Source organism: Tenrec ecaudatus, chromosome 8, assembly GCF_050624435.1.
Source record: "Tenrec ecaudatus isolate mTenEca1 chromosome 8, mTenEca1.hap1, whole genome shotgun sequence".
NCBI lineage: Eukaryota > Metazoa > Chordata > Mammalia > Afrosoricida > Tenrecidae > Tenrec > Tenrec ecaudatus.
The window spans coordinates 152271433-152298295 of record NC_134537.1 but is presented as its reverse complement, the minus strand read 5'-3'; positions in this window follow the sequence as shown (position 1 = coordinate 152298295).

The following is a 26863-nucleotide window of genomic DNA, read 5'->3' as shown; positions in this document are numbered from 1 at the left end:
ACCACTGGGATAAACAAACAATGGAATACTAGTCAAAGTTAAAGAATAACAATACATCTGTGAAGCATCTCATAGCATGGAAACATCTAGCAGATATATTTCTGAGTGTATTAGGTCCACCATAAAAGGACAAATACTGTATATGATCACTATTTTTTTAAAAAATCAACAAAAATATTCACATAAAAATAAATCTTATTTGATGATGGAGGGGGAAGAAAAGGAAAATCACTAATTAGGTAGCAGGCACGTATTCACTTGAGAGAAAGTGAAGACATTGTGTGATAAGAAGGAAGTCAGCACAAGAGTGATGAAGACAGAATGTCCTGGATAGAGTGGGAGACAACGTGGAACAAACTCAAAACCATAACAGAAACAAGTCCCACTGGGGAGACAGAGACTGGCTGGACCCCGGAGGCAATGGTGCGTACACTTCAGGTCTAGAACTTAACTCCACACTGTGGTCGAACAAGCAACAATTTTCATACACAATGGAAGTATTTATTCCAAGGCAAAGGTCAGAGGGTTATGAAAGAAGGAGGAAAGTATCCCGGAAGCACAGGGAGGAAGTAGAATGAATGATGGGATATGGAAGGGATTGCATTCAATGAGTTGACAGATCATGGCTATGAATTAATTGTTGGACATAAAGCTGATCATCAGCTCTGTAAATCTACACCTAATTCACAATAAAAATATGTGTGTATATATATTTATATACATGTGTATATATGTATATATATAAATGATGAAGACAAAGGATGACTGTGGGAGGCGATCAAGAATTAAAGGCAGCAGAGAAAATTACTATCCTATACACAATGCTGTGATAAGAAGAATATATGTGTGGATACATAAACATTCAAGCTGAGCAAACATGAGGATGAAAAATGGATTATATTCACATTATATATATGTGTGTATATGTGTATGTTTGCCAGAGGATATTTCTACAAGTACATCAACCTATGCTACAAATGTGTTCATGAATATAATAAAGCTCAGTTGCTAGGTGCTGCTCAGTTGACTCTGGCTCATAGAATGCCCATGTGAAACAGAACAGAACACTCCCCCTTCCTGAGCCAGCTTCGTGCTGGGTAGGTTGGAGCCCTTCGGTGCAGCCACTGTGTCAAGTCATCTTCTTGAAGGCCTTCCCCGTCTTTGCTGACCCTCTGTTTAACTCAGCATGATTGTGCTTCAGGGAATTGTCTCTCCTGATCACATGTCCAAAGGACATGCAAGAAAGTCTCCCCGTCCTCGTTTCTATGGAGTATTGTAGTTGTACTTCCTCCAGGACAAATTTGTCCTTCTGGCCATCCATGATTCTTTCAGTGCTCCTCGCCAACATCGCCAACATCACAACTAAAATGCTTCAGTTAGTCTCTGGTCTTCCTAATTCACAGACAACAACTGGGTCGGGCGCCCCTTCATTCTCAAACTGCCACCCTTATCCTGGAACCCATTTCAACTTATTGTAAAGGACACAAAAATGTGCCCAATCCAGTCTGTCATTTGATTGCTTCGGCAGTGCTTCCATCAACCTTCAAATATAATGAAACCCTTGACAATGTCAATCATTTCTCCCTTTATCATGAGGGTTTCTATCGGTCCCGTTGTCAGAATTTTTGTGTCCTTTACAATAAGTTGAAATCCATATGTTCCCAAGTGTAATTTGCCAATCACCCCTTTCTAGAAAAATAAAAACACTCAGTGCACCACCGGCAATGTAAAACTTTTGTACTATAACCCATAATCCTGGATAAAATGTAAAGACCTGTGTTTGAAACCCCTCTGGATCATTCCAGCACTCCCCAATGATCGGTATCGTTCACTTTGGGAAACACTGCAATCTGTGCTGAAGACTGCAGTCCTTGATCTTCATCAACAAGTGGCTCAAGTCCTCTTGGCTTCCTGCTGGCAAGACTGTGTCATCTGCAATCCCTTTTTAAGGAGCCTTCTTGCGATCTGGATGCCACATTCTGCTTCGTATAGTTGAGCTTCTCAGATGGTTTCTCATGGGGAAAACATGGTGACTGGGTATATGCCTGGCATAAAATTTTCTTAATTGTAAACCTTACAGGGTCCTTTTTTTTTTTCTAATTGAAGGATTGCCTCTTGGTCTATGTATAGATGGCACATGAGAACAATTGAGATAGTTAAGGTTTATTGTGCCAACCGAGAGATAAATGGCTCGGTTAGCCTCGCCTTTCAAGTTCTTGAGTCTCTTGCTTTCGGATGGTCGGACCAGGGTGCACCTGCCTTAGCCAGTTCCCTGCTTCAGCTTGCAAGGCTCATTTCCTGCAAGACATCCCTGAAAAGAAGCCACATGGACCTACCCCGATGCAGCGCTGGGTGCTGGAGCAGCCATATAGAGACCCCTGCCAGCACTGAGATGCTTACACATTCACTGATTTGGCTTTTCTCCTGCAGTCGGCATCACTGCAGGTGCTTTGCAAGTTAGAGGAGGACTTTGTAGATCAGTGTCAGACATATGGACTAATGGCGGACTTATGGGCTTGGACAGCAATGGATTGGGGTGCTTTCTTAATGTAAACTTACATCCTTTATATAAAACTCTCTCTTATCCATGATTTTCTATGGATTTGTTTCTCTAATTTACCCAGACAAACACAACAATGAAGTGTTCTGAGATTTTGTTCTGCACTATGTCATCCATAGTTTATTATTTTAACATGAAGCATACAGAGGCAAAACTTATTAAAGCATCATCACCATAACCAAACTCCTCAAGGGCCTGAGGACTATGATAGTCTCAAGGGAAATGAAGGTCAATTGCCATAATGCAGACTATACAGAAAATATCATACATCCCAATTTGGTGCCACTATTGTTCTTCCTCAGAGCAAAAACAGAGTGAGAAAAGTCAAAGATAATGTAAATAAGTAGTTCCATGGACCATCTGAACCTAAACTTCCACGGCCCCGAGACCAGAAGGATTAGATCTTGCCGCCTACCACTGCTGACAGTTCTGAAGAGACTGCATCCAAAGTTCCTGGGGAGGGAGGGAGGGAGAGAGAGAGAGAGAGAGAGAGAGAGAGAGAGAGAGAGAGAGAGAGAGAGAGAGAGAGAGAGAGAGAGAGAGAGAGAGAGTGAGTTGGGGGGGATTGGAGGGGGCAGAGTGGAACAAAATTCAAAATCATAAAAGAGTAATTTACTAGTTGGATACAGGCTAGTGGAAATCCTGAGACTACGGCCCTTAATTACCCATTAATCCTGGAATTGAGCTCACTCACCCAGCTTCATTTTCAGCCAAGGAATAGACTGGCCTATCGCGTGAACAATAACACTCAGGAGGGACATAGCATTGGAGTAAGCAACAGTTTGCAATCACAAGGGCAGCATATGCCCAAAGCCAGTGTTGGGAAGGGAGAAAAGATGGGGAATGGATATAAGAGGCTTAAAGAAGACGTGGGACAAGTGATGTTATCTTGGGTGGACTATAATAGAAGACTTGAAACAAAATGAAGTGGTGAACTGAACATTAACTTGCTCTCTAAACTTTTGCCTAATTCACAATAAAAAGATGAACAAATAGTAATTGGGGTAGCATGGAAGGTAGATAGTGGTACAGATGAAGCAAAATTGAAAGAACGATAATGATGATTGTTGGAGATCAGTAATAGTTACATGGTATTTTCATCGATGTATTTTGTTTACCTTGTTTCTATTTGTTCTTTAACATAATTTAAAATTTAAATGTAAACATATCTATATGTTGTCAGTAATGGACTTAAAAAACTTTAAGTACCTGTTTCCCAAAGAAACATCTGAAAACCTGGAGAAACTGTCAAACTTTATTTGGTCAAACGTGTGGTCCACCATCACAGGTTCACAGCAGTAAAGCAAATACTGAAACAAAAAAGAATCTATGCCAAGATAAAGTCAGAGGATTCTGTGGCCTTTTGTACCAAGCCTTACACCGCCCCTGTCCTTGCTCAACAAATGACTTCAAGTTCATGTTTCCAGTGGTATAGGATGGACAGAAGTCCAATAGCTGTTTGGGCCAAGAGAGGCAGGGATGTCCCAGCCCAGAGCCTATCTGCAAGATGTGTTCCATGCTATTGCAAAATTAATTTGATAAATCCAATGCTATATAATAGCATTCACCAATAAAACATGAAAAGAAGCAGCACATCCTGTAGATGGAGGAGAAACAGATTTTAAGAGTTATTATGTTACACTACTCTAATGTCGATTTTCAACAACAAACAACAACAACATCATCGTGCATACAGAAGAGATGGTAAGGATGACTCATTCAAAGGAACACAATGAAAAGACACATATAATTGTTGAGAAAGCCAGACATTTGTCTTACTTAAATAATGCTCAAAGACGTAATGGAAAATACAAAGAACTGAAGGAAATTGGAAAACCATTCTATGAACCAAATGAGATTATCAATAAAGGGATATGAATTATTTAAAAGACTCATTCTGGAACTGAAAAGTACAATGACAACAACCAGGATTTCCAGAGGGGCTCAATAACAGGTCTGAGTTTGCAGAAAAAGAGGAGCAGTAAACTTGATGATAGGAATTGTGAAATTACCTTATCCAAGGAATAAAGGAAAAATAAGCAGAAACTGAAAGGCCTCCAGGATGTCACCAAGCAGACAGATATATGCAATGGAGGGCTACAAAAAGAGAGAGGGGGAGATAGAGAGGGGCATAAAGAATAATTGAAGACAATTTCGGTGAAAATATTCCATTAATAAAATATATGAATGTACCCAACCAAGCAGCTCGATAAGCTTGAAGTAGGGTAAACTTGAAGAGATTCACTATAATAAAATTGTGATATATATATCACAATTATATATAAATATATATAAAATCAAGAATCTTCAAAGAAGCAAGAGAGAGAGAAATTATTATCAACAAGGATAGCTCACCAAAAGTAAATGCATGCTTCTCTTCAGATTCTGTGAATGCCAGAAGACAGTACAATGATATACCACAAGTACTTAAGTCTGTTTTGTTATTAGTGTTGATAAAACCACTTTAGAATTTCAACATTTTGTAACTAATTTTAGCTATGAAATGGGCCTTCCCGTGATGCGTTTAGTTGTCTCTTTTTATGTAGAGTTGTACCTTACCAGCAAATGAAGGTCATGAAAGGTTTGCTCCTTCTATCGTATGAAGGTCTACTCTACTTTGAGGAAGCAGCTCTTCTCCAGTCATATTTTGGGCGCCTTCCAAACTCCGAAGCTCAAGTTTTGACACTGTATCAGACATTGTTTTACTGCTTTGCAAAAATCGGTGGCTAGTCCCTCGAAGTGGGAGCTAGACACAATAGATTGCCCGGGTGGGATTTGAGAAACCATTAGCATAGCTTTCAGTGTCACAGAAACATGCAGGGCACCACAGTACAACACACAAGTGGTGCTAAAAACCGTTGCCTTTGTTTTTATTTTACTTAGAGTCCTCGTTAGGAATTGCTGCTCCTAAATTATATCAAACCACAGCTCAACAGGTGAGAATAAGTCTTCTTTTAATTGGTTGGGCAAACGTTTTGAATTTGAACTTATCTATATAGTTTTTCTTTGAATTGTATCTCAACCTATTGGAAAATGAGTTTGGTTCACTTCTATCTTGGTTTTCCTATAACCCATCAAAATCTGGACAGAGGAGATTAACAACAACAACCAAAGTATGGCAACAGAATCATACTTTGCTAATTCCCTTCTTCTGCCACCATTCTCTCTGAAAGGGAAAGATGGCTAAAGACAAGGTGAGGGTTAGCCTGACTGCTCCTGTGGAAGCTAGGGAGGCTCTCTCGGGCGAAAGCTGGAAGGAGAGAGAGGTTTTCATTTCATGCCTTTGCAGCTCAGGGGGATTTGCTAGTGAGCTCACAGCTGATCTAACGAAGGACTCCTTTGTGTACCTTCTGCTGCTTCATGAGTCCCCGTGGCTACACTAGCTTTCTAACCTTGCCTTCAGTTCTGCCAAGAAAAGCACGAGAAGACAAAATAACTACAATACAGTGAAGGATTGTCAGGGAGGAGGAAGTGGATCTAGAAGAAATGACTTCTGTCAGGAACGCATGGATGAAAACGTTACAAGGGAACTTAAAACGACGAGTAGTTCAAAACAAAGTTCAGTGCAAAAGAGCTTTAAGGGACAGTTTTAATATTCATGAGCTAAACCAAGAAAAAAAGGGTATAGGCCTCATTGAATATTAATTTAAACCTAGAAGGATTGGTTTACCATCCAGAACAATAGGACCATGAGAATGTAATCCCGGTTCCATGTGCCAGTCCTCCTTGTTTTACCATTATAAACATGTCAGGTTGGTCTTAATACACTGTAATTAAAAGTCATAACCCAGGTGTTGCTCAAAGAATTTAAACCAAAGGGACAGTTTTCTGGGTAGATCTTAGATTGAGAGATTGAGATGCTTTATCCGTATTTTAACAAAATTTTTTATTTGTACTGAAAGATATGTTAGTCGTCTCTTGCTCCTTGTGTGTGTCTCCCAAAATGTGATCACTTCCACATCAGAGAAATGAGACCGTTTCTTCTCAAAACTGCAAGACTGACTACATCAAGACCAACAAGACTGTCACTCCTTTGGGGTTGGCTATAAAATGTAGATGCTTCTGTGTTTTGTATAATTTGTGTCATGGATTGTTAAGGCTGAATTGTATACAAATAAAAACCTGATTCAAGAGTGGTAACAACTTTATTCTGCAAGCCAGGTTGACCATACTGTTTGCCAAAACTGTGGGAAAGCACAGAAGTGAAAGTGTGGATGTAGAGCAAAAGAAATAATCTGTTAAATGCTTTAGACCAGTGGTTCTCATCCTTCCTAATGCTGCGACCTTTTCATACATTTCCTCATGTGGTGGTGACCCCTAACCATAACATTATTTTCATTGCTACTTCATCACTCAAATTTTGCTACTCTTATGAATTGGGTGACCCCTGTGAAAGGGATGTTTGACCCCCAAAGGGGTTGCAACCCACAAGTTGAGAACCACTGCTCTAGACCATGTTCATTGAGGCTGCTGGGATGAGCAGTTGTACCAGGATGCGAGGGTGGGGGCAGGGGAAGCACCAGGGCCGTAATGAGTTGATCTTGTTAAGTGCACTGAATGTAAACGGACCATGCTTCTTGTAAGAAAGGCTGCGAAACCACCGGCCAAAGGAACATGAAGACCATGTGTGGGAAGCAAAGACACAGAAACAGAAAACCGGGTCTAATAAAAGAAGGAGAAATAAATGACAGAACCACGACTAAGTATCACAGTTGGCTCTGAGATTTCTGGCAACCCAAGCAAAGAGTGAAACATGGTGAATTCAAATTACATGGCTTTTATTATCCCAGAAGAAAATAGACCTTTTTTTTTTCTTGGAGAGTAATTACTATAAAATAAACTTCTTCAGTGAGATCTATAAAGAAGACATTAAACAATAGACATGTAGACATTATTATTTAATAAGTATTACGTCTAAACGTTCCTTTGAAGTGCTAGAATCCCAATCTTCACCAGGGCTGTTTGAATTTGGAAGGAAAAGGGGATGGAAATTAAACTTACAGCTTCTCTCTTCTCTTCTGGTTCTAGAAAGCAGGATCTTAAATTCTCCAGGTTGCTGCCTGCTTCATTTCAGTATCTCTTGGCTGTGAAATTTTCAGATCCAGGATTTAAAAGATTTTAGTGGTTTGATTTAAAACAAAATATTGAGAGAGGAAAGAAGTCTAGGTACTACCCCAAACAGCCTATGGCCTAGATCATTTGCCCCACTGCCCAGTTCCTGTGGCAATGATGGGTCCCATCCAGCACCTGGCGAGAACAGCCGATTCCACACTATATTGCTTGAATGTTTTGTTTGGGCTTGGACTACTTTATAATGGTTTCCCATTATGACAAGGGTCTAGAGACCCCAAAGCACTGGCCTCCACCCAAATGTAATAAAACTTTAAATCCCTGACACTTACCTGATCCCTAATTAAGAATGTGGAAGCTCTGTACTCGGGCCTTTTCCAGCACAGGTAACACTGCCGCGTGAACCCAGCAGCTGCTTTATGACTTGGCTACACTTCCCCAAGTATTTTGCCTGCTGTCACATTCATGGGCCTACTTAGAACTTTTTTTGTGCAAACTTTGAGGAGACTTACCTAAGATTGGCTCCAGAAAGGGATTCCTGGGGCTCACTGTACGGCTTTTTAAGTAGACCCTAAACTAATATTTGTTTTCTAGGTATTGTCTCCTGGGTCTTTCCTGCCCTTCTTCCTGTGGCACACTGTGTTCTCTCCCCCCCCCCCAGTTGTTTACGTTGAAACAAATGAGACAGTAGCACCCTATTTAGAAAATTTGAGTACCTACCATTTTCCGGCACTCTTGAACAAGAATGTGTTCTCTATAATGCAGTTTACATTTTAAAAACACCCGCATATGATCACGTATGTGCACACTGTTTCCTGAGAAGTAACGGCTTTTCTGACCACCTAGATATAGAGTCCTAATAAGAACCTATAAGTTTCTAAAATATTTGATCCAACTGGGAACCCACTGACCTCTGAGAAGTTTCAGTGCAACACCATTGCTATATCATCTCCTAATTCTAATTGAACACTTCACATTTTAAAGTGACGGACCATATAAATTCCTGTACAGCTCTCCATGTTAGAAGTCCTTTTTCATACTACAATCACACTTTTTTCTTGACTCTACCTATTGATTGTTCCTATCTATACTTTCTCATGGAGATTATATATGTATATATATATATATATATCATGCACTTACATCAAAGTAAAATGGAGAGTTGATAAATGCTTAGTAATTCATATATCAACAACTTCTGATTGTTTTCTCAGATGCCTGGCCATTCTGGTCAAAGTACCCACAATAATTTAGTCGCTCTACCATTTGTGGTAAGTTTCTGTTTGTGTACTCTCCAGCTTATAAAATCCTTTTCCTGAGACTGACACAGCGCTGCACCCGGCACCTTCCACCAAGTCGCAGAGCTAATGACAGTCAGAGCCAACCAAAGGCCTGACACTGTCATGACACAGCTGAAGTGGACACAAGGCTACTGGGGTCCAGAAGCTCTAAACAGGGTGCACAGGAAGTGGGGACACTGGGTCACAAAGACAGTTCACCCTGTGTGCTCCCTCTATGGAAAGAGCCCTTGAGAGGAGCATTTGCTTCATTAGGCACACTTTGTTATCCATGCCAATCAACTGTCATGATCATTGTACTGCATGCATTTTGTTGTTATTTAAATGTATTTTTTTAAATCACTATGAAAAGTTCCTCTTCAAGAGATGTGCTCTTTAAACATGCCTGACATACCAAGAAGGGCAGAGAGAGGTGGGGTGATCCCAGCTGAGATAGTATTTTGTCCTCTGGTCTTAAGACCCAGGATGGAGATAGAACATTAGCATCTGGCCATGGGCTCTAAGAATTCCCTGCAGACTTCTGATGACCTACTGCCATCACTCCGTGTTGGGCCTGCAAACTCTTTCATGGCATTCCCTCAGGGTCTCTTTATTTGAACAAGTGGAAGACAGTGGCGGGATTCTTAAGGGCTTTTGGTAGGCAAACAAAATGAACAACACTAAGTGATTTGTCCAAGCCTCCTGGACAGCTCACTATAGAATCCAGTATTTTCATTCTTAACCCTGGATAATTCTATTTTTGCCCATTCAGGCTAATTAAGGGAAGTCATTAACTCCCTAAATTTGTACTGGTAGTTGTCATACTTAACTTTGTGACGTAACATGCCATGTGACTGTAATGAAGGAGATTATATCTTTTTGTGTGTGAAGCAGAAAAAGGTGGCCTCATCCACTTCTCCAAGGTACCATAGCTTTCCCAATGTCACCCTGGGCCTTTTAAAGCCTTCCACTAGAGTTTCATTTGTTGAGTAATATGGTAAGTGTGCTTTTTAATATTCTCCTCATGTGAGCAATAATAAAATTGTTTGACAATATATTCATGCAAGGACATGGGCAAGCCACATTTTCATGCAAGGGCAAGATCAGAGCCCAGAATAGGAGCTGAGTCTCCTTTGTTCTATTTATACGTGTGAAGTCTTTTACCACACAAGTTACCTGACCACTGGAGAATTCTTCCACCTGACTAAATATATATTAGCGCAGGTTGGCATGAACTCACATTAACATAATATTAGCTATCATAGGAGCATTACAACATCATCCTATTCACAAATCTGACAGAGGACCTAGTGTCACAGGCACCTCAGTCCCTGCACCCCTAAGTCAAATGGAAAGTTAGAAACACCTTCCGCAGGCAGCCATTGGCATGACTTCATGTTTATATTAGTTTGTTAATCTGGTCGAGTGAACTTTTCCCTAAGAAAATGTAATAGGAAACTTTTACTTGAGTATTTTATGTAATAAGCAGCTGTCTAAAGTCTTAATTCCTGTTTTCGGTGTGGTAAGTGGCAAATGCAACTAGGAAGGAAAAAAAATTCCATATTCTAGGGAGGGAAGCTGGTAGTGGAAAATCCATGCATACTCTTTCCAGGAAAACGTCCTTGCAGTTGGCTGTGTAAGTCCTTAAATATTGGTGTGGAAAAATATATCCACACATTTCTTAATGAGGTTAAGCAAGAAACTAAAAAAGCCTTGGCAAACTTCAGGAACTAGTGGTAGAGAGAGGGAGATTGTCCTAAGAAAGCCACACAGCAAGAGAGGGATAGACATAGAGAGGGGTTTCCACATGCAATCCTCTGCCCCGTCTCTGTTATCATTGTGAGTTTGAGTTCGCATTTCCCTCCTGCTCTATCCAGGACCTTCTAATTGGATCCTTTTTAGAGCAGTTTGTGGTGGTAGGTAGCACCATCTAGTTTTTCTGGTCTCGGGGTTGTGCTGTTTGATGTTAGCCCATTGGTTCTTATTTTCATTACTCTTCGCTCCTGCAGATAGCGATAAACCAATCAATGGCTGCACCACAGAGAGCCACTCACCACATTAAAGACCCCAGCCCTACTCATCCGAGTAGGGGGTCTTTGTGAATGATGCTATGCCAGCTGTCCTTGTTGTCCTCTGAGCCTGTGGTCCTGATACTACAGGCCAAGTGAGTGACATTTTCCCTTAAGGAAATGCTTTTATGTCTAAGATATATTCATAATTTTGCCTTGTGCATGCGCTGCCCTCTTTATGGGAATATCTCTAGCAAATGTAAAGACAACTGGCCCCTATCAAATCTTCATATATCCATGGGTGCAGTCCCACATTCCCTCCTACACCCATTCTTATCTAGGTCACCAGGGTGGCAGCATTGTGTATCGATCAATATTTGCCTCTATTCCCTTTAACTATCACGTACCTCCCAAGGTCTTGTTGTGCCTCCATCATTTCCTTTCTACTTCCTTCTTCTTATGTATTGTCTTCTTCTTCAGCAAAGCGAATACCTATCTGTCCCTTATCCCTTTTCCTCCCACCTCTGGTATATTAAGGAAGACTTATGGATGTCTTCCTTTATGAAGATAGATTTCTACTTCTGGGGAATTATTCTATCCCTCCCCTTTCTCAATGAAAATTTGGCGGGAAAGTGTGCCCAAGTCATCACTTCTTCCTTCTGGATCCACCCCACCATTCTCTCTGCTCTTTGCTCAGTGAAATGACCTCTCTACGTTGCATCATATATCTTCCCGATTGACTCAGCCCAAAGAATGCTTTGCGGAAAATTGGAAGGAGGGAGAAAAGTGATTTGGGGCATTATATGGCCCTGAAGACCATCTCAAGCTAGCGGATGCCTTAACTGAAAGTCACTACTTCTCTCGTGGTGTCCCCCGCCCAGCTCATTCCTTCCAAGTTTCGCTAACTTCTTTCTCGATTTTCCATTGTAAGACCATGAGTGATAACACCTTTGATATCACTAACCACAGGCTAAGCGCGTACTTTTTCTTACCGAAAGCCATCAATCAATCCAATTTGCCGACAAAGAAAAGGTTTTCTGAGATGCAAGCCTGCCCGTGGTAAAGCTGGAACAATCCTGGGGAAACCAGAATGCTGGGCATTTCCTTCTGCAGCGATCATTCGTTCTCATTTGACACTTCATCTTCTCCTTTTACACTATTCTGATTAAAATAAGCTGTCAGTTTTCTTTTGTGCCCTGGAATAATTAGTTGTGGAGGAAAAAGAAAAATGTTTCTCTTATCAGGAACTCCCTGTTAGCACATGCTCTCCAAAGATAAAGCTTATCTACAATTGAAGAAAATGAAGCCAATGCACAGTAGGTAGCAGAATAGAAAGAAACGACATGGGAGGAACCTTGACCCTGTGGGCTCCGGGTTATAGGCTTCAGTCTCTGGCTCTTTCATCACATGTTCATTTCCATGATTCACCAATGTCCTTCCCGACTGTGCCACCTACTAATTATCCTTGCTTAATCCATGTGGATTTTTTTTTACTTGAAAGGAAAATACTACTTTCCTCTCAACGAATTTTCTTTTGTTTACCTTATTTCATAATAGGTTATAGTGTCTCTCTTATACTTCTCCCCAGTCCATTCCCACTTGAATTTAAGTACTGTATCCCTGCCAATAGAAATGGGAAACACTTTGGGAGCATGCAAGGTATAGCTAGTAACAGTCTTCAGTTCTGGGAAACCCCAATCTCCTTCCCAGTTCTTTTCGAGTAGACCCAAACGACAGTCTGTGCCTTACTCCTGTACCTTAACACTCTGCCAACAGCCTGCATGCAATCTGGTACTGTCGGGATGCCAACACACAGTAGGATTTCACTTCACACTTACAGATGTTTACAAAATGCCATAAAGACTATTCCATAACTGTCTGTGAACCACACAGGCCCTCAGTCCGGTGCAAGCCAATTAGGACACTCTTATGCACCTCACCAGACAACATGTTTGCCCATCCTCCCCATCTTTGCCGTAACTGGGTGAAGAGGGCCAGCAGAATGTGGTATAGAATGGAATGCTGTGCTGGCTGTAATCTGTGGCCCATACTTTCCGTCCCTTTGCCTCCTTTTCCAAAAGTAGCTGTAAGAACAGTGTGTATCATATAGGAATGCTCGGTAAACGGAATTTCCTGATGCATGTAAAAGTTATTGAAATATAAGCTACTGCTACATAAGACTATGTATTAATAATGACTGATTTGTGGACTAAATAACTATCTGAAAATATTGAATAAACCAAAGGGAAAAGAGAAAAAGACAGAAAGACACACAGGCATGCATGAGCTAGCACGCACTCAGAGTGTTGGGGGTCTAGGGGGATGGAGAGAAGAAATAGAGCCAAGAGAGAAGATTTTATATGTACAGTACTCATTTGAGAAGAAAAACTTATGTGCGCTCAAATACTTAAGCATTTGTGACCATAAATCAGAAGGTAGCCACCAGAGTTCTGCCATCGAATTCGATTTAGCTGCGTTTTTGGACGCAGATAGAAGGCAAGCTAGAGGAGTGGATGGAGATAGGTTGCTCTGACACTTGTGGACACAGCAACTAGAAGGTGACCGCCGTGGTCACATCTGCATGGACTGTGTCTATGGAGCATATGGAGAACTAGCATGAAGTGCTGGGAAATTTCTGATTAAACCAGACTAAGTATCAACTGGCATCACCGGGCTAAAGAAAAAGTGACTCAACTCGTTAGCAGACAGTGCACGTGTTGATTCTGCAGGTAAGTTATTAGTTTATAAGAATTAACCACAGTATGCTCTTGGGAAGAGAGAAGTAAGATGTTTAGAGACTTCCTCACTTAGTGTGAATTATAGTGGTTGTTGATCGTTACCATCAGGTAGGTACCAATGAATGGTGACCCCTTGCATAAGAGGACAAAAGATGGCCCAGCACTGTAACATCCTCACAATTGTTTTTATGTGTGAGCCCATTGTTGCAGCCACCTTGTTAATCCATCTTTTCTAAGGTTTTCCTCCTTTCCTCTTTCCCTCCACTTTACCAAACATGGTGTGCTTCTCCAGAGACTGGTCTTTCCTAATAACATGTCCAACGTACTGGAAACAAATTCTCCCGAGCCACACCTCTGAGAAGCATTCCAACTGTTCTCTTCCAAGGTAAATGTGCTTGTTCGATGGACAGCCTATGGCACACTTGCAGGATGCCTCACCAGTACCACTATTCAATGCATGGTTTTTCCTTCAGTCTTCGCTTTCCGTGTACAGCTATCACATACATCTGAAGCCATTGAAAATACGATGGCTTGGTTCAGGTGCACCTTAGTAGTCAATGGAACACCCTTGCTTGTCAATACTTTAAAGAGATCCTGTGGAGCTGATTTGCCCAAATGCAATGTATTGCTTGACCTCTTGACTGTTATTTTCATTAGCATTGGCCGTGGATCCAAGGAACATGAAATCTTTGACACCTTCAGTCTTTTCGCCATTTATCATCATGTTACCTATTGGTCCAATTGTGAGGATATGTTTTTCTCTTTACACTGAGTTGTAATCTATACTTGATCATCATCAGCAGAGGCTTCAAGTCTCCCTCAGTTAGGAAAAAAAAGTGAAAAGGACATGTGGTTGAATCGCCTCCAGCTATGGGCCTGTGAATAGGCTTGCTAGCATGCAGAACACATTCCAAAGTAGACTGTTACAGACACAGGTGAAATTCAGCACCCTATCCTTTCTGCTCTCCTATGGTCCATTTACATTTGTTATAGTTTTTAAAATATTTTCTGCTTTCTATTAAGGTTTATATCTATTTTCTTTGTTATTCTTGGTAGTTTTGTTTGGTTGTTTGCTTGTTTGTGATTTAATGTTTTTATGTATATGAAATCCAAGATAGGCAAATCTGCAGAGAAACTATGTATGAATTGCTCCTTGGGGGTATGGGAAGAAAAGTTGGTTTGTGTGTGTTTTAATGTTTTTCTATTTCTGAAATCCAAGATAGATCAATCGATAGTGAACTTAACTGCATGAATTGCTCCTTGGGGATTATGGCAAGAAAAGTTGGTGGGGATGATCTAAAAATTATGAGTATAAGACTGAAGAAAATGTTCTAAAATTTATTGTAGGGAGGACCATACAATTCTTCATGATGTTATTGAGCCATAGAATTGTATATGTGGATTATATGTCAATGAAATCGTTGGGGGAAAGTGATCTATTAACCACTTGCTATATGCAGGCGACGCAACCTCGTTTGCTGGAAGTGAGGAAGACTTAATCACTTGCTAATGAAGAACAAGGACTGGAGACTTCAGTATGGAATACAACTTGATGTAAAGAAGAGCAATATCCTCACAATGAGACCAATAGTTAACATCAGGATAAATGGGAAAAAATCCAAGCTGTGAAGGAATTTGTCTTGCTTGGATCCTTAATCAAGGCTCTTGGTAGCAGAAGTCAAGTGATCAAAAGACCCATTGCACTGGCCAATCTGGTGCACAAGACATTTTTGGAGTGTTAAAAATCAAGAATGTTACTTGAAGGGTTAAGGTACACTTGACCCAAGCCATGACATTATTAATTGCCTTAGATGCATGTGAAAGTTAGACATTGGATCAGAAGAATGGATGTATTTTAATTGTGCTCTTTCTCAGTCATAGTTTGAGGGTCTTCTGATCTGAGGGTCTCATCTGCTGACATCATCTTTGACATTGTTCCTTTCCATTTTCCTTTTTTTTATGTGATCCATAAGGTTGTCAGTGGCTAATTCCTCAGAAGTGGATAGATTATTCCTCCCTCATAGTTTGTTCTTAGTCTGGAAGCTATGCTGGAGCCTGTTCAATTTGGGTGACCCTGCTGGCATTTGAAATACCAGTGATTTGGCTTTCAGTATTATAGTAACACACAGGCCTCAACAAGCAGACAGACTGACAGACCAGGAAATGATGGGACCAGAGATTAGGGGGAAAAAAAGAGAAATTTTGCTGATTAAAATATCTTGGCTGAAAGCAAAGAACACCAGAAAGATGTTTGTTTATGTTTTGTTACTTATGCAAATGCATTCCACTGTATGGACCATAACAAACTATGAATAATAGCCTTGTGAAGAAAGAGAATTCCCAAATATTTCATTCTGATCATATAGAACCTTTACATGGATTTTGTGTCATCAATACTCGGGAATGCTGTAGGGTTTACAATCTGAAAGGTGTGCATCAGGGTTAAATCATCTCCCTATAATTATCCAATCTGAATGCTAAGCAAATCATCAGAGAAGCTGGATTATATGAAAACGAATCCAGCACCCGGATTGGAGGGAGAGTTAATAACAACCGTGATGTGTAGATGATGACACAACATGCTTGCTTAAATTGAGGAGGACTTGAAGCCCGTGCTGAGGAAATTCAAAGATTTCAGCCTTCCGTGTGCATTTCAACTACTTGTAAAGAAGACATAAAATCCTCACAATTTGACCAAACGCTATCATCATGCTAAATGGAGAAAAAGTGGAAGTTGTCAAGATTTTCATATTGCTTCTCTCCACTGTCAATGCTCATGCAATTAAGTGATGTACTGCATTGGGTACTTGAGCTGCACAAGACTCCTTTACACTATTGAAAATTAAAGATGTTCCTTTGAGGACTAACGTGCATCTGACCCAAACCATGATATTTTTAATTGCCTCATGCATGTGAACATTGAACATTGAATCAGGAAGACAAGAAAAGTCAATGCACTCGAACTATGGTGTTGGCGAAGGCTATTGGAAGTACCAAGACTACCAAAAGAAATACAGTCAGAATGCTCCTTACAGGCCAGGAGGTGAGACTTTGTCTTAAGTACTTTAGACAAGCAATCAGGAGAACCCGGTCTCTAGAGAAGAAGGTCATGCGCCACAAGGTCGAGGAGTAGTGGCAAAGAGGAAGGCCTTGATGAGATAAAATGACACGGTGGCTGCAACAGTGGGCTCACGCATGACGACAATGGTGAGGACAGCACAGGACTGGATGGTGTTAACACAGTGCTGCTGTGAGTTGGAACCAACATGATGACACCCGACAACAACAAGAAGCCAAAAAAAATCCATATCTTCTGTTGATACCGGCACATCCAAAGAGACATTTTGAGTCTCATTGTAAGGGTAATTCCTAGATTGAATTTCTTATAGGACAGATTATAGGGGCATTGTCTATCCATTTGGAACCAAAGGGATACCTAGGAACTATTTTCAATTGCACCGTTTGTATTGTTATTGATAGGTACCATTGAGTCAGTTCTGACTCACAGCAACTCTATAGAGAAGGAATGAAACACTGCCCATTCCTTTGCCACCTTCACATTGTTTCCAAGTTTGAGCCCGTAGGTACTGTGTCAATCCAACTCAGTGAAGCCTTTGTTTTTGTTGTTGTGGTTGTGGTGTATTTTTCTGGCCTTCTACATGACTAAACATGGTGCCTTTGTCCAGAGCATTGTATCTCCAGATAACATGTGCATAGTCGGTGAGATGAAGTCTCATCACCTTCAATTCTAAGGAGCACTCTGGTTCTATTTCCTTGAACATAGACTTATTTGTTCTTCTGGAAGGCCTTGGTCTTTTCAAGATTCTTTGTCAATGCCATAACTGAAATACATTTATTCTCCCGTGCTCTTCCCTATTCCTTGTCCAGTATTCATATGCATATGAGGTGATTTAGGATACCATGGCTTGGGTCAGATGCATCTTACTCTTCAGAGTGACGTCAGTGCTCTTCAACATTTTAACGAGGTCTTGTGTAACAGATTTATCCAATGCAATATATTGCTGACTCCTTGACTACTGCGTATAGGCATGTCAGTTATGGACTTTTGGCAACTTCAATCTTTTCTCCATGTATCACGATGTTTTCTGTTGGTCCAGTTGTGAAGATGTTTCTTTTCCTTTTTTTTTTTTTTTTAAATATCTTAACTTCTTTTTTTTTTTTTAATTATTTTTTAACAAATTATTGGGGCTGATACAATTCTTTTCACAGTTCATACATATACATACATCAATTGTATAAAGCACATCTGTACAGTCTTTGCCCTAATCATTTTTTTCTCCTCTTTTCTTCATTTACATTTTATTAGGGACTCCAACAACTCTTACCACAATCCATACATATACATACATCAATTGTATAAAGCACACCCATACATTCCCTGTCCCAATCATTCTCAAGGCATTTGCTCTTCACTTAAGCCCCTTGCATCAGGTCTTTTCCTTTTATTAAGTTGAAATTCATACTAAAGGCGTCTTTGATCTTCATCAGTAATCTCTTTAAGGCCTCTTCACTTTCAACAGGTATGGTTGTATCTTCTGCATATCACAAGTTGTTGATGATCCTTCCTCCAATCCTTTGCCATGTTTTTCTTCATATGGCCCAGTTTCTCAGCATACAGACTGAGTATATGTGATAAAGAGATACAACCCCAGCACATAGCTTGCCTGGTTTTCTACTATGCGTTATTCCCCATGTCCAATGGGACTGATTGTATCTTGTGTGTACAGATTTTGTATGAGTACAATTAAATGTGCTGTAATTCTCATTCTTTGCAATGGTAGCCATAGTTTGTTAGAACCCACAGAGTTGAATAAGTTTGCATAGTCAATAAGCAAACATCTTTTTTGTTATTCTCTGACATTAGCAGTGCTACCCCTTATACAAAATCCTCTTCTGAATGCAGTTTGAAATTCTGGCAACTTCTTTTTGATATGTTGCTACAAGCATTTGTTAATCTTCTTACACTTTAAACTAAAATATATATATAGAGAGATGAATCATAGTAAAGATATGGGTGATTTAGTTTACACCTATGCACTCACACACACATGCATTTAATACACACATACAGTATTCAAACATGAGTCTATGTGTTTGGTGATGAATACCTAAGGGGTCACAACATTACCTGGTATAATGTATTAGCTAATAAATGCTCTTAGAATTGTTACATGGGTTAAAATATGAATAAGTAAATGAATGAGGGAGCAAAAAGAATGTTAATTCTTGGCTCCAGAGCTAAAATTCTGAGTTGCAGAATGTAAGCCAAGCTTCCCATTCAATGGGCCTTTAGTCTGGCTTAAGAGGAAACTTTTTCCCTTGGATAAATGTGTGTGTGTGTATGTGTGTGTGTGTGAGAGAGAGAGAGAGAAGTAATCTGGATTCCACATGGCTTGTCATTACTAGCCTAAATAAAGGTAAGGAAGCTAAAAAGCCAAAATATATACAACATAATACATGCACCATAATGATGCATTATTTTTTCTCTCTCTTTAAAGAAAAGACTCCCCTTTTTTGAAACTCTATATAAAAATGTTCCAAGAAATTTGACTGTAAAACTATGGAATTGTGAATTTGATTCTAAGTAAGTCATTTTATTTACTTAAAACCCATTTGACTATCTTTAAAATACAAGAAAATGATCCAGTCTCACCTTTTACTGTATCCCTGAAATCTTGAGAACCACAGACAATTGTTCTTAAGAGAGCGTTCACTGGGAGAATCTAAATGGCTGTCATGAGACTGAAGTTATTAATGTGGAAATAAGAAGATTTATATTCTTAGTCATAGAAAAGTTTTGTCCATCCTGGTTGACTAGAGAGACAAATTCATGGACACTCATGTGTGTAAGAAAGAGCTTTATATAAAGAGTGATTGCATATTAAGAAAACATCCCATCCCAGTCCAGATCATGTCCACAAGTCTAATATTAGTCCATATATATGATACCAATCTATAAATTCTTCTTCAGACTCATGCAATACACACAATGATGCCAAATGTAAGAAGATCACAGGTGAGTTGGTGGAAAGTCTTGTGGATCAAGTGGCACTGGAATCATATCAGTGCTGGTGTAAGTCTCCACGTGGCTCCTCCACCTCCAGGGCTCTACCATAGATCCAAGTGCCTTGTCAGCAGGAAGAAGAAGCAGAGTCTGCATGTATCTGGCCTCCAGTGAGTTATTGATCTCCATGGCACTGCCAAATGAAGCCGAGACCTGAATTAGAAGCTAGACGCCACCCCTTCGCAAGTTGACACCAGATTATGTAACTACCACACACGTGGTAGATTGAGTCTACCATTTCTTGGAGCAATACTTTAGTGAGACACATAAGAACATTCTTTTTCCTAATAACCCAGTCAGAGGATGCACTGATCAACCTCAAAGCCACCAGCCATTTTGTTGGAGAAAGGTGTTACGGCATGCTTCCCTAAAGATTCTCAGCTTGGGGCAATTCTACATACCACAGAGTGAGAATCAGCCCTACGTGAGCGAAATGCCAATTGTTGCTCTGTGACTGAGGCTCTGAAGACTTGAGTTCAAGTCCAAGCTTTACCACTCAGACCATTATATTCTGTCTGCTTATTGTACTGTGGTAACTTGCACGTTGTTCGTATGCTAAAAGCAATGCCTTTCATTTTTTTCAAATGCCATGTTTCAATGATGGATAGTTTACAACAGTTTCCACACTCAGGTAGACAAGGAAGAATGTTGGACAATCTACTTCCAAAAGAGCCAGCGAAAACCTGATGGAGCATCACAGAATATTGTCTGATATCATGCTGAAAGATGAGCCCCCTAAATTGGAAGTACTCGAAGTGCACAGTGGCTGCAAGAATGGACTCAAACCAACCAGTGATCATGCCGATGGCTCAGGACTGACAGCCTTTGATTCTGTTGTCTAGGACGTCACTATGGTTTGTCATAAACTCTAAGTGAACTAACCAGAACAGTTTCATTTACAACTTGGGCGATGAGAGCCAAATTGCTAAAGATCACCACTCAATCTCACCAACACAGTGCTTAGTAATAGTTATGGGTTTACAAATTAATGAGACTTGCTGTTCAGATCAAAGGGGATAACACATGTGCGTATCCTCTGTGATGCTTATCCACAGTGACACCGTGTACCTATTATTGTTACCTGTAGTATATGCTCTATAACTCCTCCTGAATCTTTGACAAAGAATTGGTTTATTTAACTGGTCCATGTGGACAGAGGATGAAGAGTTGGTTTGGGGGACAAGTTGCATTTTCTCTTATGTAGATTTGCTTTGGCAGTTGGTGACATGTGTGTGCTTGTATGTACATTTGGGTATATGTGTGTGCAAGCACATGAACACAGCCACTTTTGTACGTCTGCTGATTGTGAGGTGTGGTTATCAATGGGATGTACCGTTTGCAGAACTTCTCACCCCGCTCAAACGCATCAAAAAATGAAGCCTTTATTCATGCTGCCTGTTTAATTTTAATCCCCCGCCCCCCGACTAAATTATTGAAGCCAAAAAGGAAAGCATGTTCCACCTTGCCGCTTCATTGGCAGCCTGACACTGGCCTCTCGCATCTCTCGGCAGTTTGACCACATTGACTTGCTTGGTGCACGCCAAGCAGCATTAGCGCTTTGTTAACACTAGGCAGCGGCACAAGCAAAACGGCGGTTCCAACGTGACTTCATGTAACTGACATCTGAGTAAAGAAAACACCATAGAAGGTCTGGAGAATTTCTGCAGGAGCAAACAGGAAGCTCAACACGAACTGTGGCACGGTCTAGCTAAAGAGAGAAGTGAGTGAGTCATAGGGGACACTTCATGAGTGGGTTTTTTAGGGATAATTCAGATGGAGACAAGTTTGGGTATCAATGGAGTATGGCTGTGAAGATGTGGGATGGGTCGATAGGGAGAAACATGTCACAAAATAATCAGGCCAGCCTTTCAACCCCTCCAACACCTCTTGCACATGTTCTACTTTCTACATTTTTAAAAACTCAAAGTGTAATAAACAACTGTCATGTGGGGTTTTGTTGAAAATTATTGACCATGAACTACTTCTGGAATTTGCCTGAGGAAGGGATGACCACGTCGCTGGTCATAAGGACCTCTCTGTGGCGATCTGAAGGCATCAAATCCATCAGCCACAGACCAGGGAGGAGAAGGACCAACTGCCTTCTGTGGATGTAGAATTTCATCTATATCTGGCTGAAAAAATACTGATTATTGGTGTTTGTCACAAAAACAGAAATCCCAACCAATTAGAGAAAGAAGCATAGTGTGTATCCCATTATCCATGGATTCTGCCAGGACTCATTTATTAAGTTGCTAACGTCTGTTTACATGGAAAAATAAAATAAAGTCTATTTACCTGGGTCTTGCATTCCAGAGACCACCCACCCTGCCCCCTAGCAAATGTCCTCGGATTTCTGACTTCTTTGTTTCATTTTTGACTTCTTTGTTTCATTTGAGTCAAGTAGTTTCACACCTCCTGCTTTTCCAGCACCCAGTCAAGACTGAAAGGGACAATACATGTGCCTCTCTGTAGCAAGAACTTCCTATCTCCCCACACGAAAGGCCAGAGTTTCCACAATTCTCCTTAGTGCAGCTTTTGCTGATGTCTTTGTCATAGCCTAATAAACAAAAGTCTATCCTACTTTTTGAAAGTTATTGAACATAAGCTATTAGGAGAATGTCTCCAGGGGGCTGGGGGAGGGCTGCTCTCCATTTTTTTTACCCGTTGTCACTGTTGAGAGTGACTTTTCTCTTTAATAAGCTCCAGTGTAATGTGGACCTCTGATGACTCCTACACTAAGGTAAAGAGGATTTCAGCGGGGAATCCTCCCCAGGAAATTGGCAATAAGCTATGGAAATTGTCTTCTGCAAATGGAATTTCAGGCATATGAACTTTTCTGGGCATGTACACAAAGTCACTTACTGAAGATAGCCCCTCCAATGGTTAAAGTAGCCTAGGCAGTCAAGTTAGCTAAAAACAACACACTGTATTGGGGCCTGCAATGAACCAATCGCAAGTATTTGGCCCAAATCAGTAGCAGTTTCAGGTGTAAAATCTTGTATTCATTGGACTGCTGGTGCCGGGCATTCCCTGAGGACCCGGCATGACTCTCAGCTAGGCAGAGGACGTGCTCCTCATCCCTCAAATGATGACTTTTCAAGCTCTAAATATTCTGCTATAAAATTTGGCACCTTCGAAGCCAGCATCTGCGTGCAGAGATCCACACAATTTACAGCCCTCTCCACAGGTGACGTCATCAACCACAGAACATATTCCACACCTCGTTTTCCCAAGCCGGGATTTACACTTTCTTGGAGAATGTTGAGTTGGAAAAGAGTGTCCAAACTGAGCAACAAAGACCCTGAGCAGACACAAACTACTCTTTCATAGAAAAGCACGATTCCTGTGGGGTTTGTCAGGACCCAAATATAAATACTTCAGCACATTTTGTGCAGTGTAAAATCATTTACCGCCATTTGAGTCAAGGCTGCTTTAAGTAGAATGAGAGAAAATTACTTTGGCAATCAGGAAGCTGGGTAATGAGTGCTAGCCTGCGTTAGAGTTCTTTCTGGTCCCTGGCCGCCCCAAGCCACTGACTTCCATTCAGTGGTACCCCTACCGATTCGCTCGAATGAATACCACCACAGCAAATGTGAGATGGGGGCAGAAAGCTGAGTTTAGGAAAGCTTGCTGGGCTAAAATTCTATCTTCTTGTAGAAAACAAAATATCTTACTAGAAATTAAAAAGAGAACACACAATGACATAGCAGACAAAGCAAAGCGCTCAACCACTAACCAGAAGGTTGACGGTTCGAACTCACCAGTTGCTCCACGGTGCAAATATGTAACAGTATGCTTCCATAACCGTCTTGGAAACTCAATGGATGGTTCACTCTGCCCAGAGGGCCCCTATGAATGGTAATCGACCCTGCTGCGGTGGATGGAAAGTATAAAAGACCTTACCCCAAATTTTAAGGAGAATTAAATTTGTAAAGCCAGCCATTTGTTTTGGCTGTAGCATATGTTTTATACATTCATTCACTCTGACTTTTGGAATCTCAGATCTCTCACAATTGTATATAACAAGTACCCTGACACCTATATGTATTCTATTGCTACTGATTGGAATGATTTTATGATTTCCAGAGGTCATTATCTTCTGTTGCGTGTTTGATTTTTGATGTTCAACCTCAAGAATAGACACCGTTTACTAATATTAGGGAAAAGAAACCCTCGATCTATTTTTACACATTGAAAAGAAGCTACTAGAATCACAAAGCAAAGGTGTCACGTGGTTAGTAGCACCTTCTAAGTCAGTTTTGAAAGTTCCTTCATTCTTTTCGCGAAATTATCTTTCTGCTTAAAAGACTTTTAACAACTCATGGTGTGTGTATGTGTGTGAGTGTGTGTGTGTGTGTGTGTGTGAGAGAGAGAGAGAGAGAGAGAGAGAGAGAGAGAGAGAGAGAGAAAAGATAAGAGAAGAGAAGAGAAGAGAGAGAGAAAAATCTATCACTTTAGGATTATTTGTCTACCCACGTAAGTTGGAACACATTGTTTTGTCTTGGCCAGGGGAGCAGCATATTAACCATGGAGCATGGAGCTAGCACAAGACCAGACTGTGAAGCCAAGGCCTAACATCTAACAGCTCTTCCCAGGGGGGAGTACTTCTTGGAAATCTAACATCGTGTGATATTACTTGAATTAAAAAAAAATTTTTTTAATCATTCTGTCTGAGGGGAAATGGTCAGTCACAAGGTCAAGTGCGTAAGACACAGCCGCTAAATGGTGGGAGAGCCCAAGGACAGCAGCCAGGCCATGGAGGTGGTGCCCTGCACTTGCTTCTGGCCTATTCCTTCTCTCAGCAATACGGTGTCAGGGCCTAAATCCATGCAAATGGAAGGTTTGGTTCTCGAGACCTTCACTCAAATGTTAAAGAAGTCATACTGCTAGGCTGTCTCTTTAAAAATGAAGTAAAGTGTCATAGATTTTTAAATTGTTTGAGAGGACTAATTTAAATTTTTACCTTGAAAGCCTTACTAAATTTCAGTCATATATATAAATAATTTTATTGGGGGCTCATACAATTCTTATCACAAGCCATACATCCATCCACTGTGTCAAGCACATATGTACATTTGTTGCCATCATCATTCTCAAAACATTTGCCTTCTACTTGAACCCTTAATATTGGCTCCTCATTTTCCCTCTTCCTCCCCCTTTCCCCCTCCCTCATGAACCGTCATAACTTAATAAATTATTATTGTTTTTATCATATGTTATACTGTCTGACGTCTCTCCCTGCCCTCTTCTCTGCTGTTCTATCCCCCAGGAAGGAGGCTATACATAGATTGTTATAATCGGTTCCCCCTTTCCACCCCACCCTCCCTCCACCCTCCAGGATTCACCACTCTTACCACTGGTCCTGGAGGGTCATCTGTCCTGGATTCCCTGTGTTTCCAGTTGCTCTCTGTACCAATGTGCATCCTCAGGCCTAGCCAGATTTGTAAGGTAGAATTGGGATCATGATAGTGGGGGCAGGGGGGAGAGCACTTAAGAACTAGAGGAAAGTTATATGTTTCATTGATACTACCCTGCACCCTGACTGGTTCATCTCCTCCCCACAACCCTTCAGGAAGGGGGTGTCCAGTTGCCTACCAATGGGCTTTGGGTTTCTACTCTGTATTCACCCTCATTTACAATGATATATATATATATATATAGTTCTTTGATACTTGATACCTGATCCCTTCGACAGCTCATGGTCACACAGGCTGGTGTGCTTTTTCCATGTGGGCTTTGTTGCTTCTGAGCTAGATGGCCGCTTGTTTGCCTTCAAGCCTTTATGAAACCTCTATAATCAATTCTCCTCTGTGACTTCAAATGCTCTCTGGTGCCCAAACACCTATTTTATTATCCACATGCCTTGTATAGGATATTCTTTCCAGGAGGAATCTCACTTACCTGTGACATTAAATTCATGACTATAAGAAAGCATCAAATCCACAGGGAATCCATCTCAAGCCTTAAAAGTTAGCATAATGGGTGTTATATTCCCTTTACCCATGATGTTGTCAATGCCAGGGGGTGCCAAAATTTTCATGGAAAATACAATTAAGAGATGAAGGAGTTTTTCATCCCCCTGCTATGTCATTGTCTATGTGTACTTTTATCTCCTCCCTGGATCTATCAGTTCTTCTTGGATTAGACTGTGTCTTGTCTACATGTCTACAGACTTAGGCAGACAATCTTTGATGGAAGATTGGATGCATGGCTGATCATGGGATACTCCCTTCTACCAGAAGTCGACAAGGATTTACGGAACGTGTGTAGGATTCTTCCCTGCTAGAGCTGGTGGAAATGTAGCATAGTTGGCTAGTGTATTGATTATGGGTTGGGGTGCTAACTGAAAGATCAGCAGTTTGAAGTCAGTCCACTGTGTGGGAGAAAGATGGGGCTTTCTACTTTGGTAAAGAGTGATAGTCTCTGTCAGAAATCCACAGGGCACTTCTTCCCTGTCCCAGAGGGTCACCATGCATTGTCATGGACTTCATGGGAGTGAGTTTGGTTTTCTTTGTATTGTGGAAAATGGACATAATGCGTTGGAAAACTCCATTAAGGTGGGACAAGTAAGATCTTTGTGTAGTATATTGTGTTCCAAGTCCCTCAATTGTATTTCAGCTCTTTTATCTTCACGGAGTTTTCAAACTCTTATTTTGGGGATTTTTCCCCAAGAAACCATTTAATCTGGTGTCATACTGTATTTAAAAAATGATTCTCTAACTATAGTGACAAGTAAAGAAGATCACCAAAAACCTTGAGGCACTGGAAGGCCATCTCTAGATGTAGAGTTTCTTGGTAGAAGCCTCTGACAAAAGTGTTTCTTTCAAAGATATTATTCTTGTATTTCATAGATGTTAAGGAACAAAGACAAGGCATTCTATCCCCATAAAGAGTTATAATCTCAGAATTTCACAGGCGAAGTTCTGTCTCTGTCTTACACGGTCACTAAAAGTCAACATTGACTTGATGGCAGTAAGTTGTTTTGTTTTATGGAACTAGTGTCAATTAAATTACAGTATTTTCTTTTGAAGGGTCATGGATGATCATTTTTTGTCCGATGTTCTTTTAGGATAGGTTTTCTTGAAAAACAAAAACCGGTGAAACATGTGTGTTTATCTATGTAT